This window comes from Tachypleus tridentatus, chromosome 11 (genome assembly GCF_004210375.1).
Source record: "Tachypleus tridentatus isolate NWPU-2018 chromosome 11, ASM421037v1, whole genome shotgun sequence".
NCBI classification, from domain to species: Eukaryota; Metazoa; Arthropoda; class Merostomata; order Xiphosura; family Limulidae; genus Tachypleus; species Tachypleus tridentatus.
The window spans coordinates 81,028,585-81,041,581 of NC_134835.1; the positions used below are offsets into that span (position 1 = coordinate 81,028,585).

The window sequence follows — 12,997 nt, forward strand, 5'->3', positions numbered from 1 at the left end:
GGGTAAATTTGTATTGTTAAGATAAGTTATATTTATGTTGATAAAACATTCTCATACTTTCAGGTGAATTTTAAAATATGGTTGATTTACTAGGTTTCAAGTAAACGTCATTTTCTTCCAATTTGATTTTTGAATAGGTATTGTCTGTTTGTTTGAATTTTGCGTGAAGCTACACTAGGGCTATATGCACTAGCTGTCCCTAATTTAGCAGTGTAAGACTAGAGTGAAGGCAGCTAGTCACCACCACCCACGGCCAATTCTTGGACTACTCTTTTACCAGAGAATAGTGGGATTGACCGTACAGTATAACGCCCCCACGGCTGAAAGAGCGAGCATGCTTGGTGCGACGGGGATTCGAACCCGCGACCCTCAAGTTACGGGTCGAATACCTTAACCCACCTGGCCAAATAGCTATTGTCAAATTAAAACGAGTATATATTAAAAAATAATTTTTAATCGATATCCATGATTTTTGTTATGGAAATCAAACTATCTGCAACAGATATCTGTTATTGGCTTTCACTCACGGAGTGCCAGATATTCTAGGTTTTTAAAAAATATATTTTGTTTTGTATAAAAGATTTTTTAAATTACTAATTATTTTTCTATGACAATCCAAATGACAGAAAAAACAATAGCAACAGCATCAGATTTAGAGACTGATGATAGAATTGCACAGACAAAAGGGCTAAGAAGTTAAGGTCTTCCGACATGTTGAATTGCACTTTTTAAAATAATAATTAGGCTTCGTAGTTTTCAGTAACTAAAAAAGACCTGCCTAGATTATGGGGTAAATACAGGAAAACAAGTGAAAAGATACTTAGTGATTTTGAAAATGATGTCAGGGCTGCTGAAAAAATATTTAGTTCTTTGATGATTTGAACAAGTGAAAAGGAAAATTTTGGAAATGAAATCAGAAATAAAATAGGTTTTTTTGTTTGTTGTTAAGCACAAAACTGTACAATGAGTTATCTATGCTGTGCTTATTATGAATGTTGAACACCAGTTTTTAGCAGTATGAGCTCTCAAAGTTACCGCTGAGCTGCTGTGGAACAGTAGCGTTGCCTGGTTTCCACTCAGGTGGGATGAAATTGATCTACATTTTGAATAAAATAGTCAACAAAACAAATCAAATCAAATGTAATCCTGTTTACAGAAGTTTTATTTTTATTAAGTAATACAAAACGAGTTTATTAAAAATAAAAGCTGAAAAACAGTATGTTATCAATATACCTAGATTTTCGGAGGGATAGGTCCCCTTAGCTACTTCTCTGCTGGGAAAGGAAAATTGAGACTTCCGATTTAAAATAATTCTAAAGAAACTTTTATCAGGCTGTTGCATGCGAAATGTCGGATCTTTAAAAGAAAGTGTGAAACAAGTAAATATTTTTGTTGTTTAACTTATTTTATCAAAATAAGTTCCTTTAGACTCAATACTCTTCTGTAAACAGCTGTAAGTTTATAAAAACCATCTTTAAAGGACTGGACACCTTTTAATGCAATGAAGCCTTAGAAGGCACTTTCAATTGATCTTTGATTTACTCACGTTTTTCACTTAAAAATGGCCAAATGTTTAATAAAGTGATAATCTGTTGGGGAAAGATCTCGTGAATATGATAGATGAGGTAAAGTTTCACAATAAAGTTCGTTTATTTTTTAGACAGTAACGCGTGAGACATGGGGTCGAGCATTGTCATAAACTAGTGTGGATCCATTGTGATTGGCTACTGATGGATGTTTTTGTGACAACTTTTGATGCGTAATTTCAGGTTCACAACAACATTTCTTTGCTGTGATTGTTTCTCCTTGGTTTGAGAATGAATAGTGGATTGACGACCACCAAACAATGACCATAAGCTTCTTAGAGTAAAGAACTGGTTTTGGCATATGTTTTGGTGCTTTTTCATAATCAAGCCCCTGTTCGAATCGTCATTGACTGTCGTAAAGAATCCGTATTCCATCATAGGTGTTCATTCTATTAAGAAACGAGTCGTTTTTGTTGCGAGTAAGTAGCGAGAAACAATTTTTAACTCGTTTGATGTTTTAAGTCAATTCGTGAGGTACCCATTTATCGAGCTTTTTCACCTTACTAATTGTTTCAAGATGTCAAGAAACTATTGAATAAAAAACACTGACATTTTCGACAAGTCATCTCATAGTTTGGTGGGTGTCTGGTTCATCCTAGGCCTCCAGTTCTTCCTTATTAATAGCTGTTTGAGTGACGATCAGTCCCAATATTTGTTGGTAAAAGACTAGCCCAAGAGTTGGCGGAGGGTAACATTGACTAGCTGTTTTCCACTGCCAACTCTTGGGCTACTCTTTTACCAACGAATAGTGGGATTGGCCGTAACTTATAACTCTACCACGGCTGAAAGAGCGAGCATGTTTGGTGCGACGGGGATTAGAACCCACGATCCTCAGATTACGAGTCAAACGCCTTGACCCACCTGGCCATGCCGCGCATAATATTTTAATAAATAATGTTTTACTCTCCATATAAACCCATAATTAAGATTATTGTTAAGTAAAACTGAAGATAAAGTGAATATTACAGGAAAAAGAAAAACATGGTACAGTCAAACATCGATATAAGGCGCTAGTTGGGGTCCAAAAAATTCGACCGCGTTGTATCTGATTGCGCCTTATACCGATTTGATTATATATTTTTTTGACCATCGGGGTGAGCGATAATGCAAAATTTACGCGTTTTGTAGTGAAATAAAGAAAAACAAACAAAACTACTTACACCAATGATATAGCATTTTTTTATTTATTTTTATTTATTAAACTCAGTTTTAAGACTGAAATTAAATGTAAAAAGCAGAATTCTAAAGAAATTTATCGAATTCATTACTTTGATGGGGGCTGATATTCTAAAAGTAGTTCCGTCAGAGCAATCATGTGATCGTTTTTACGATTAGACGCTGATTAAAATTAGTTCAATTTTAAAAGTTAATACATATAGTAATTAATTTTGATAATTTATTTACTAATTATTAAAATCTAAGTACAAACTGAAGTCAAATAATTACCAGATAAAAAAATGTCATGGCAAAGTTTAAAATACGAATTCAGTACTGAAACAAAAACAGATTTTTCAAAAAATTTAATAACAATAAAATATAGTAAGCACATAAAACAAGTTGAAATGCACAAATTTATAGTTACTCAGTAGTCTTCTTTCTTTCAAAAGCCTCCAAAAGTGTCTGTTGTCTTCCTCCTTGGTTCCGCATCCTCTTCGCAGTTCTCATTAGGTCCTGGATCTGTAGTATCTTGCAAATTCCTAGATTGTGGTGTTCTGCCCAATATAGAAGTTGTTCTGTGTACTGTACTGCCTGAGTTGAGGTGATGCAATTCCTGAGTTCTTCTGGAATGGGGTCATCTTCTTTTTTTTCATCTGGAGTGGTAAAATCTGTGGGTGCTGCCGCTGGGTTCTCTATTGCTTTCTGGATCTCTTCATCTGTGAGGGGTGGCTGGGTAACTGGTGCTACTTCGTCAATCTCGGCCCACTGCTTCACAAGGGTTGTCAAGGGGAGTCCATCCTGGTAGTCTACAAACTTTCTTTCTGCCTCTGCTACTTCTTCTGCTGTAAATCCATGGAAAATGTCATCTTTTTCTTCTATTGGTTCTGGTTGTGGTTCTGGTGCTGCTTCTTTGAGTCCTTTCTTGATCTGGTTGATGCCGTGCCGCTCCTTGAATCTCTGTAGCCATCCATGGGTGGGCTGCCAATCTTCTTTCTGGTATAGTTGCTGGTAGGTCTTCTCTGCCTTTGCAAGGACCATGGGTCCTGAGATGGGAATGTTGTCTGCTCGAAGTCTCACAAACCAATCATAAACTTCCATGTCCACTGCTGGGTCTGCTGCTGTCTTGGCTTTCTTCCTCTGTAGTCCTGTCATTCTGTCTACCTGGTTGCAGAATTCTCTCAGTTGATCTTCATTCTTTAGCCAACCTCGAAGTGTAGACTCTGGAACTCCTATTTCTTTCATAATCTTGGTACTTGCTTCCCCGTTCCGGATTCGCTGCACAATCTGTATCTTCTCTTGTACTGTGTAAGCATTCCTTTTGGTGCCTCTCTTCTCCATGGGTATAAATACGCTGTATGTTGAAAAAATATGAAAATCGCAGTCTCTCGCCACCGGATGGTCACTATCCCATTCACTCACGACAAAATTGATTCGGTCGACGAAATTCTGCCTACGAGCTGGTGTTACAAGACCTTTCAGTTATTCGGCGATATTAGAATAAAATGGAATAGCTGACGTCACAGATTTCCAAGAAACTATTTCGTCTGAAAGCTTCTGGGGAGCGAGCTGTTTCTTAGAAATTTATATGGTTTCAACATTGACGCTATCGTTTGCAGCACTTCATGCCACTGTCACTGGTGTATGAGTGTATATGACTCATCCTTCGTCATCCATCGGTCGATCAAGGATGACTTGTGGTTTTAATGAAAATAAAGTTTTGATACTTCTTGCCTACGCACTGAGAGCTATCCTATGACTGGCAGATTATGTACTTTACTGCAGTTGACAGCGCCAGGAATTATTACATGCAGGCCGGGGTTTGATCACAATATGCGACGTGAAAACCATACCAAAAGATTGAAGTTTTTGATTTTTGATCACATTAACCGGCTGATTACATTAAGCAGTGGTAATATTAAGCGGCGGCCTCTGTAGAAACCCGAAAAAATTTGGGGCCTAAGACCCCATCGCGCCCAACTGATTATCGCGCTTTATCGATGCGTTTTATATCGATGTTTACCTGTATTTAGAAATTAATGTCTGAATATGAGTAATATACATACTCGTAGGTCAGACTAAAAGAAACCTAAAAAACAGAGTGAATGAACATAAACGAGATATTGGTATAACTCAAAACATAATCCAGTGATGGAGGGGATGTTATTATCTTAAATCAAATGTGACAATACTATAAACATTCGTAAATGATTAGAAATAATTAAATTTTAGAAAAATAATAACATATTAAACAAGAATGACGAATTATCAGGGCAGAATTTATGTAGATGGAAAGATATTCTGTAAGAAACATGTAGATTAAGATATCAAATGATTGGATAGAAATTAATAGGTGATGCATTGAGAACAAACGAAATACATCAAGTGTGTAATTTAACTAACTGCTTTTCAAGAGGTATGTGTATGTATGTATTTTGTTTTTTTTACCAAAGCCACATAGGGATACCTATTGAGACCACCTAGGGGAATCGAACCCCTAATTTTAGCATTGCAAGTCCGTAGACTTACAGCTGTACCAGGAAGGGGGACGTTTTTAAGAGGTATCGAAGGTGTCCACTTCACTTTCGAACAATATGAAGTTTGAAACATTTGTGGAGCGAGAGATTTGAATATATGTCAACTTTTGTATCAAAAGCCAACATATGCTTTGCGAAGCACAATCATTGTGCAGAGCATACTAATACCACGAGAACTCTGTTCCTTAACCAGAAATTTTTTTAAAGCATAGGTACTGTGATATTAAATCTGGGAGATTTTGCATGAAATATAAATTAATTGTTTGGCTGTTAGCCTATAATTCACAAACTTCCAATGAAAGGTCAATAAATTATAATTCGGTTATAACACTGCATGGGAAGCCAGACTTACATTAGCATAAATATGTATGTTTTATTATAGTAGTGCACTATATACATGCTGTGTAGTTATTAATTATTAAATTATATTGCTAACTTAAATATCTCTGTACAACTATATTGGGCCCGGCATGGTCAAGCGTGTTAAGGCGTGCGACTCGTAATCTGAGGGTCGCGGGTTCGCATCCCTGTCGCGCCAAACATGCTCGCCCCTTTCAGCCGTGGGGGCGTTATAATGTGACGGTCAATCCCACTATTCGTTGGTAAAAGAGTAGCCCAAGAGTTGGCGTTGGGTGGTGATGACTAGCTGCCTTCCCTCTAGTCTTACACTGCTAAATTAGGGACGGCTAGCACAGATAGCCCTCGAGTAGCTTTGTGCGAAATTCCAAAACAAACAAACAAATGTACAACTATAGTATGTCATGTATTTCAATCATTAGTTGTCATATTCGTACATGTATGCACGACTCAAATAATATGTTAATGTACACCATTCTTTTGGGGTGCTTTTCCATAAATGACTTACATACAGTTTCTGTGTTGATTTGTAGCGTCATAAGAATTAGTTATTAAAGCTAGAACACCCGGTCTTTCTTCGGTTTGTATGACCTCAGAAGAAAGAAGATGGTGAACGTTTACATGAACATGAACTCAGTTGTTTTGTGTCAAAAAGTTTCAGTGAAACAGATATTCTGGTACAATGATACACTAAGGCACCAGTATCTAGGGTTTGTTCTAGGGAAGTATAGAAAGTCATTTTGTCTTCCATCGATGAAGTTCTTCATCAGAAATTTCAGTATCTAGCAAATCTTTCTTATAAAAATGTATAATCTGTCTGATCTCAGAGACAGAAAACTCTTATGTGACTTTTGATGGCATAAGTTTCTGAACTAACGCTGCTTGCATTACATGTGCATCAAATGTGGAAGAAAGATTACTGATAAAGTAAGGTTTCCTGTTTTCTTAAAGTAAGTTTCCATGGAACTATATCCCACATTTACACGTTGGGCTAGTCATTGACTAACTCGTTGTTTGTTAACATTGATATTACACATGTATTACTGCTGCGCTTGAAGATATGATGTGAGTAATCATCTACGTTCCCTCTTAATGAAGTTAGTTCTTTTAAACTTTTTTTTTTTGTTAGAAAAACAATGTTTTGGCTCAGACCTTACAAATTTATAAAAGCTTTTTTAAAATGATATAGGAAACATTGTAAATCTGTTAAACACAAAATGAATCCAGTATTTTTAGACAACCCATTGCGTTTACGTTCAATTATTGTAAGTTAGCGATTCTTATATTGTTGTGTTCAGTTACTAGAACTTTCTGAATCTTTCTCGTTGCTTTAATTGAGTACTATTGTATCAGAATATTTAGTATTGCGTGCAATGATCTAGACGTCTTTTGTGGTATAAATAAATGTCGAAACATTATTATTTATGTCTAGACTGCGTCATTGTGAGTTTAGTGATAAAGAGCATATAGCACGCACGTACGTAGGAGGGAGTCAACAGAACCCCATATTTTTGTCATGTAAATAAATTATGTTTACATAATAATAGTGAAAATGCTTATAGTATTTAGATTTTATACATGGTGTACATTCTTCTGATGAAGCATTAGCATCTCCTGGCTTGAATTAATTGCATGCCTCAAGCCCCTATAGCATTAGCTAATGTAATATTTTTTAAAAAATGTGTTGCTGTTTGTATATTGTTGAAATCTATCACCAACATATCACAGACACCTGCTGTAAAGAATCCAGCCTACAAAATCTGATAGTAGTAATATGGTTTTGGTATTCTACTTACAAAGTGTCAGCAGAAGCCATTGCAAGCGACTATTAAAAACAACAACAAAAAAGCAACTAATGCTTCACCAGTAAAACATCGACTATGCAAAAGATGTTAAATACCATAAGCAGTTGTGCTATAACTATATAAACGTATTTTTCTACATTACAAGACGAGGATTCGGACCCACGACTCTTGTATTACGAGTCTGGTACCCTAACTACCAGTCTATGCCGGACCAGAGTTGGTCGAATCCCTGCCAACATGCTCACCCATTTAATATGTTAGGGGCGTATTAATGTTACGGTCAGTCACCCTATTGGTTTGTAAAAGAGTAACCCAAGAGTTGGCGGTGGATGGTGATGACTAGCTGCCTTCTCTCTAGTCTTACACTGCTATATTAGGGATGACTAGCGCAGATAGCCAGCGTGTAGCTTTGCGCGAAAATTCAAAACAAACAAACAATCTGTATGGTCCCCCAGAGATAATATATGGCTTACCGGTGTGTGTGTATGTGTGGATGGGGGTATACAGATGTTTCCTCCAATAGTAGATCAGGTGATATTTTGAAGTTATAACCTCTTTAATTTTTAATAGAAAAGACCAATCACATAAGCGTCGCTAGTTTTTCTGGGTAAGCCTGAAATTATCGATTCAACTAAATAACATCAAGTTTAATCAGTCCGAAGTAAACTCCAACTAAGACATCATGGACGGAAAGTAGCATAGTTCCAGCAAAAGTGACTGCCTGTAATATCAAGTAAGTAAATACACAGTGTTTGAGTTTGAATGAAGATTATTTCAGTCTATTGTGTCCAGTATCTTTATTTCTTTTTTGTAAATTCAGAATTCTTTCTTAATAAATATTTTGGTCGAATCCCCTGTTCTGTTTTTGACAAATTAAACAAAAAAATCAGCCGACACCCCCGCTGCATACGTGCGTGCGTGTGAAAGTAATAACATGGTGATTTATTTTGGCTCTAATGTATACATCCTTATAAGGTTGTGGAACAGCAAGAGGTGGGGATGTAAGCCAGTTTTGGCTATGGGAAAGTCTGGTGAGAGATATAATCAGGTTAGATGTGGTTTAGAAACAAGAGCTTGTATAAGCGTATGACCCGCTCTGTTTCTTTGGTTGTTTTTTTATTTTAACCTTGCAAAGATATAAGTGCTGTATATTCACGCGTTAGAATGGGTAGTTATTTCAAACAGGTTGACTACGTCACAGGTCAAAAACACGGAAAACTATGCCAGTTACATTATTTTTTTTTCTGTTTTCCTGTAAAAACAAAAATAAGCTGAAATAGACAAATTACAACTAGCGTTTAGAACATTCTTCAGAAGCAATGTGTACTTTAATCAGTGATTTTGTTCTTTTAGAAAAAAAAATTACGAACGCATTCTGGTAATGTCATTAAAGACATATAAATGTTCAGTACATACTTATAAAGGTTTAGACTTATCGTATTGGGATTTTTAGAAAAAACGGAAGGGTTATCTGTGCCAGCAGGCCCTAATTTAGGGGTGATAAGCAAGAGGAAAGACATACAGTCATCACCAACCCCCACCAACTCTTCGGCTATTCTTTAATCAACAAATAATGAGATTGACCATAATGCTTAAACGCCTCACGGCTTAAACGACGAGCATATTTTTTGTAGGACGAGGATTCGAACCCGTGACACATCAGATTACGAGTTGAGCGCTCTACACACCCGTTGCACCAAACATGCTCACCCTTTCAGCCGTGAGGGCGTTAAAATGGGACTGTCAATCCCACTATTCGATAGCAGGGAAACATTTAATGAATACGATAATAAAACACGTTGTGTGATTCCACAGAGTTTCGTGTTCTTTGAAACACTTAAACTTTCAGATTCATTAAATAGGTTTTTACACACAGAATTAGTAGTAAGTTCAAATAACTCTGTCTACATTACACACATAAACATATTTTCGAGAGAATGAGTGATCAGAGATGTAGTGCTCTTGAAGTAACCAAAAATTAATATCTGATAGACATTACGACTATCGCTATTGGGGGATTTTGTACATTCTGTATAATGTGAAGTTTTTTGTGTGAGCCGGATTCTTTACAGAAGGTGTCTGTAATTCGTTAGCGATAAATTCCAACAATAAACAAGTGGCAATGCAGTTCACTTGTTTTAAATTAATATCATAAAACAAGTCGAACATTTATACAAATGTTCGTTATACTGCTGATTATCACAGTTGTATCTGAAGCTTTGAGTAACTGTCTTTTTTTCAAAATCCTCATAGGCTGGTCCAATTACTTTAGAATACAGTTTGTTAAGACAAATTATTACAATATACAGTCTATGTGGACTTTAACTAAAAAAGAGACAACTATTTAAGACTCTGGATACAACCGCGATAACCAACAGTGTAACAAATATTTGTATATACGTTTGACAAGTGAACTGTGTTGCTGTATATTTGTTGTTGAACTTTATCGCCAACCAGTCACAGACACTTTCTGTAAAGAATTCTACCCATACGTAAAAGAAGGACAGTTCTGCCGTAATATTTTTATTTCATAACAAACACTACTGTACTTTTACTATAAGAAAACACACAGAACAATTTTGAAACCAGTTGAGTTAATACGTTATCTATAGTTGAAAATTTCTTAAATGATTCCAGCTTTCTGTCTGTCTAACAGACAATTCGTTTAAATACTTATGCGAAATACATGCTTGTGTTAACTACGACTTTCCTCATACAAGGAAAATAGTTGTATTTCTAAATACCAGATGTACTTTCGCAAAGTCTCCAAAAGTGTTTTGTTTCAGGAGTACATAAAACCACAATTAAGAGTAACAAATATTTTTATTTCTTGCTTTTGAAATTAACATGTTATGCTGTGTTGTAGCCTACAGAGTGATTCATGGCATGCACAAGTTTTGCGGAAAGACAGTAAAAATTGGAATGTTAAGCATCTCTTATGTGATGTCTCTTTAGTATATACTGACCAACTGACAAACAACACACTACTGTAGAGTTGTGGGAATGGTTAAAACAGGTGATACGTGCGGGCAGCTTTTGGCCCCCTTCCGGGAAAATAATGAATATTTTAAATTATATAAGGTGTATTGTACTACTGTCATGGATTATGAAGACAAAAAAATTATCATTCATTGACCATCGTCTAACATGTACCCTCTGAAACTTACAAAAACTTTATTGAAACATATAAATGTGACTAATGTACCTCTCGAAGCTCACAAACACTTTATTGAAACATACAAATATGACTAATATGTACCTCCCAAAGCTCACAAACACTTTACTTTTTGTGTTATAAGTCCTCAGATTTCCACTGAGTTACCGGAAGACGTGATAGTAGATAATCTCTAAGAGCAAAGGCAAGTGCTTAAACGTGGCTCCAAAAAAAACATGAACTCAGATGATTGCTTTGGTCATCTAGAACGTTTAAAGTAAAGAAAGAAAGTGTGCTGACCTTTAATATTTCTGACTAAAACTTACGTTGATAAAAAATAAACACGAAAAATTATTTCTTATTCCAAAATATGTTGGAGATCGGAAATGCTTTGATGAAAAGGACAGAAAGAGAGAAGCTGGATAAAGCTTCTGTGATGAGGTTACAAATTCATCGTATTGTAACAGCTAGATGTCACTTGTCATCTCTCATGAAATACTGTGGTTTTAATACTTCTTTTTCATACTATAATGTAGACTGCAGTATTGTAACATTTTTGTCGTCAATAAAATACACAGTTTTTTTTGTTCGTACGTTTTTCCTGATTAAACGAAACTATAAAGTTCACAAATATACATAAAAATTACACACTACAAGGTCCGTTTAAGAGACTTAGACTTTCTTGGCTTGTATCAGTGTTATACCTTCTTGAAGTGTGGTCATGCTCATTCCAGACGGAATTATTTATGGGTTTATTTTTCTTGAATATGCTATTTGTAATGATTATTGATTTAGGTAATTGAAAAAATGTTGGATACTGCTCTAGGGTTCCATGCTGAATTAAAAGTGAGATTTTTAGGTCTTATTTAGAATCCTCTCTTAATGCTATGTAGGGGTGATTAGATCTCCTCTTAGAAGTAGCAGATATTTGAAATGTACCTCTTTTTCTGTTGCATTTTCTATTGCTATAAATTTCACAAAACTTTCTGAAGCCCTATTGAACTTAGAATGGAAAGGATGAAGCTGTTGTTGAGAAGAAAACATGATCAGAATGTTACATGTTATCGAAAAAAAAACTGTTGGGCCAAGAATTTATGTGACGATGACAAGAGCCATTTACGAATTTTCAACCTTTTCTCATGATTGAGGGGTTACTAGATGGCTAGTGGAAACTCATCTGCAGCTACACGACGTTTATTAGATAAGTTCGCCGGCAAAAGCATATGGTGGAAAAAGATATGTCATGGTAGTAGCAAACATCTTGAATGTTCTAATCCTCACTCGAGGGTCTTTACTGGACTAGCTAGCCCAGGCATTTTCAAGCACTAGTTTGAGTCACCCATAACCAAAGAGAGTAACAAGGCGTGAACAGTTGGTGTAACTTAGCTGTAAGTGCCATCAAAAGTAGCAATTAATATCTGTTAATATCTAATAAGTGTCACAATGTCATCAGGAATAGTAATTAATATCTATCCAATAATCCAGTGGATCACTGGGTATTCAGTAATAATGTCATCTGAAAAAGCATATTGATGATACTCCAAGGTTGTCTCTAGCAGCTGAGATTGATTCAAACTGTGATATTGCTGATGTGCGTCCTAACATATGTGATGTTCTACTTTACAGTTTTCTCGAAGAAGCTGTATTTGTCATTATACCTACGTGTGTGAGTGTGTAGACACTTGGATGGAAATAAGCCTCCCATATACTGAGAGTAGGATTTTTCTTATGCCAAAGCCACATCGGGCTATCTGGTGAGTCCCCCGAAGAGAATCGAACCCCTGATTTTAACGTTGTAAATCCTTAGACTTATCGCTGTATCAGCGGGGGACTCTGAGAGTAGGAGAGAAGTTTGTAGTAGGTGCTTTTCAAGCCATAATTATGTCAATGATACGAACCAGCAAGTCTTCCAGTGTTTAATAGAATGACAAGAACAGACTTGAAACAATTACTAAAGCATTGTAGAAGCAAGCAACAACTGGTGCCAAGTCTAGGCTTGGGTTCTTTTGAATTTCGCGCAAAGCTACACGAAGGCTATCTGCGCTAGTCGTCTCTAATTTAGGAGCGTTAGGCTAAAGGAAAGGCAGCTAGTCATCACCACCCACCGCCAACGCTTGGCCCACTCTTTTACCAACGAATAGTGAGATTGACCGTCACGTTATAATATTCCCACGGCTGAAAGAGCAAGCACGTTTGGTGCGACGGGGATTCAAACCCGTAACCCTCAGATTTTAAGTCGAGCGTCTTAACCACCTGGCCATGCCGAGCCAACTGAGTCTAGGTAGCTCGTCACCTCTCACAGAACGTTTGAATGTAGAGCTACTCGAACTGGAGCAATGTTTTCAATGTTTCTGTAGAATTTGATACTTTGAACGAAGTAATCAACCAGGCCAAGTTCAAAGT

At 36.4% G+C, this 12,997-nt stretch overlaps 1 long non-coding RNA gene across 10 annotated transcripts in view; it reads left to right on the top strand.

The window, feature by feature from the left end:
• LOC143232591 (uncharacterized) overlaps window positions 1-12,997 on the top strand; it is an 86,746-nt gene that overhangs the window by 23,610 nt on the left and 50,139 nt on the right. For 2 of the 10 annotated variants that reach the window (XR_013017620.1, XR_013017622.1), the window contains exons 1-2: window positions 6,626-6,700; window positions 8,011-8,173. The exons of 7 other annotated variants lie outside the window; for them this stretch is intronic. This is a non-coding gene — a long non-coding RNA (uncharacterized LOC143232591). Of the gene's footprint in view, window positions 1-6,625; window positions 6,701-8,010; window positions 8,174-12,997 lie in introns of those variants that run through there. One more of the 10 variants, XR_013017621.1, reaches the window with a different exon arrangement.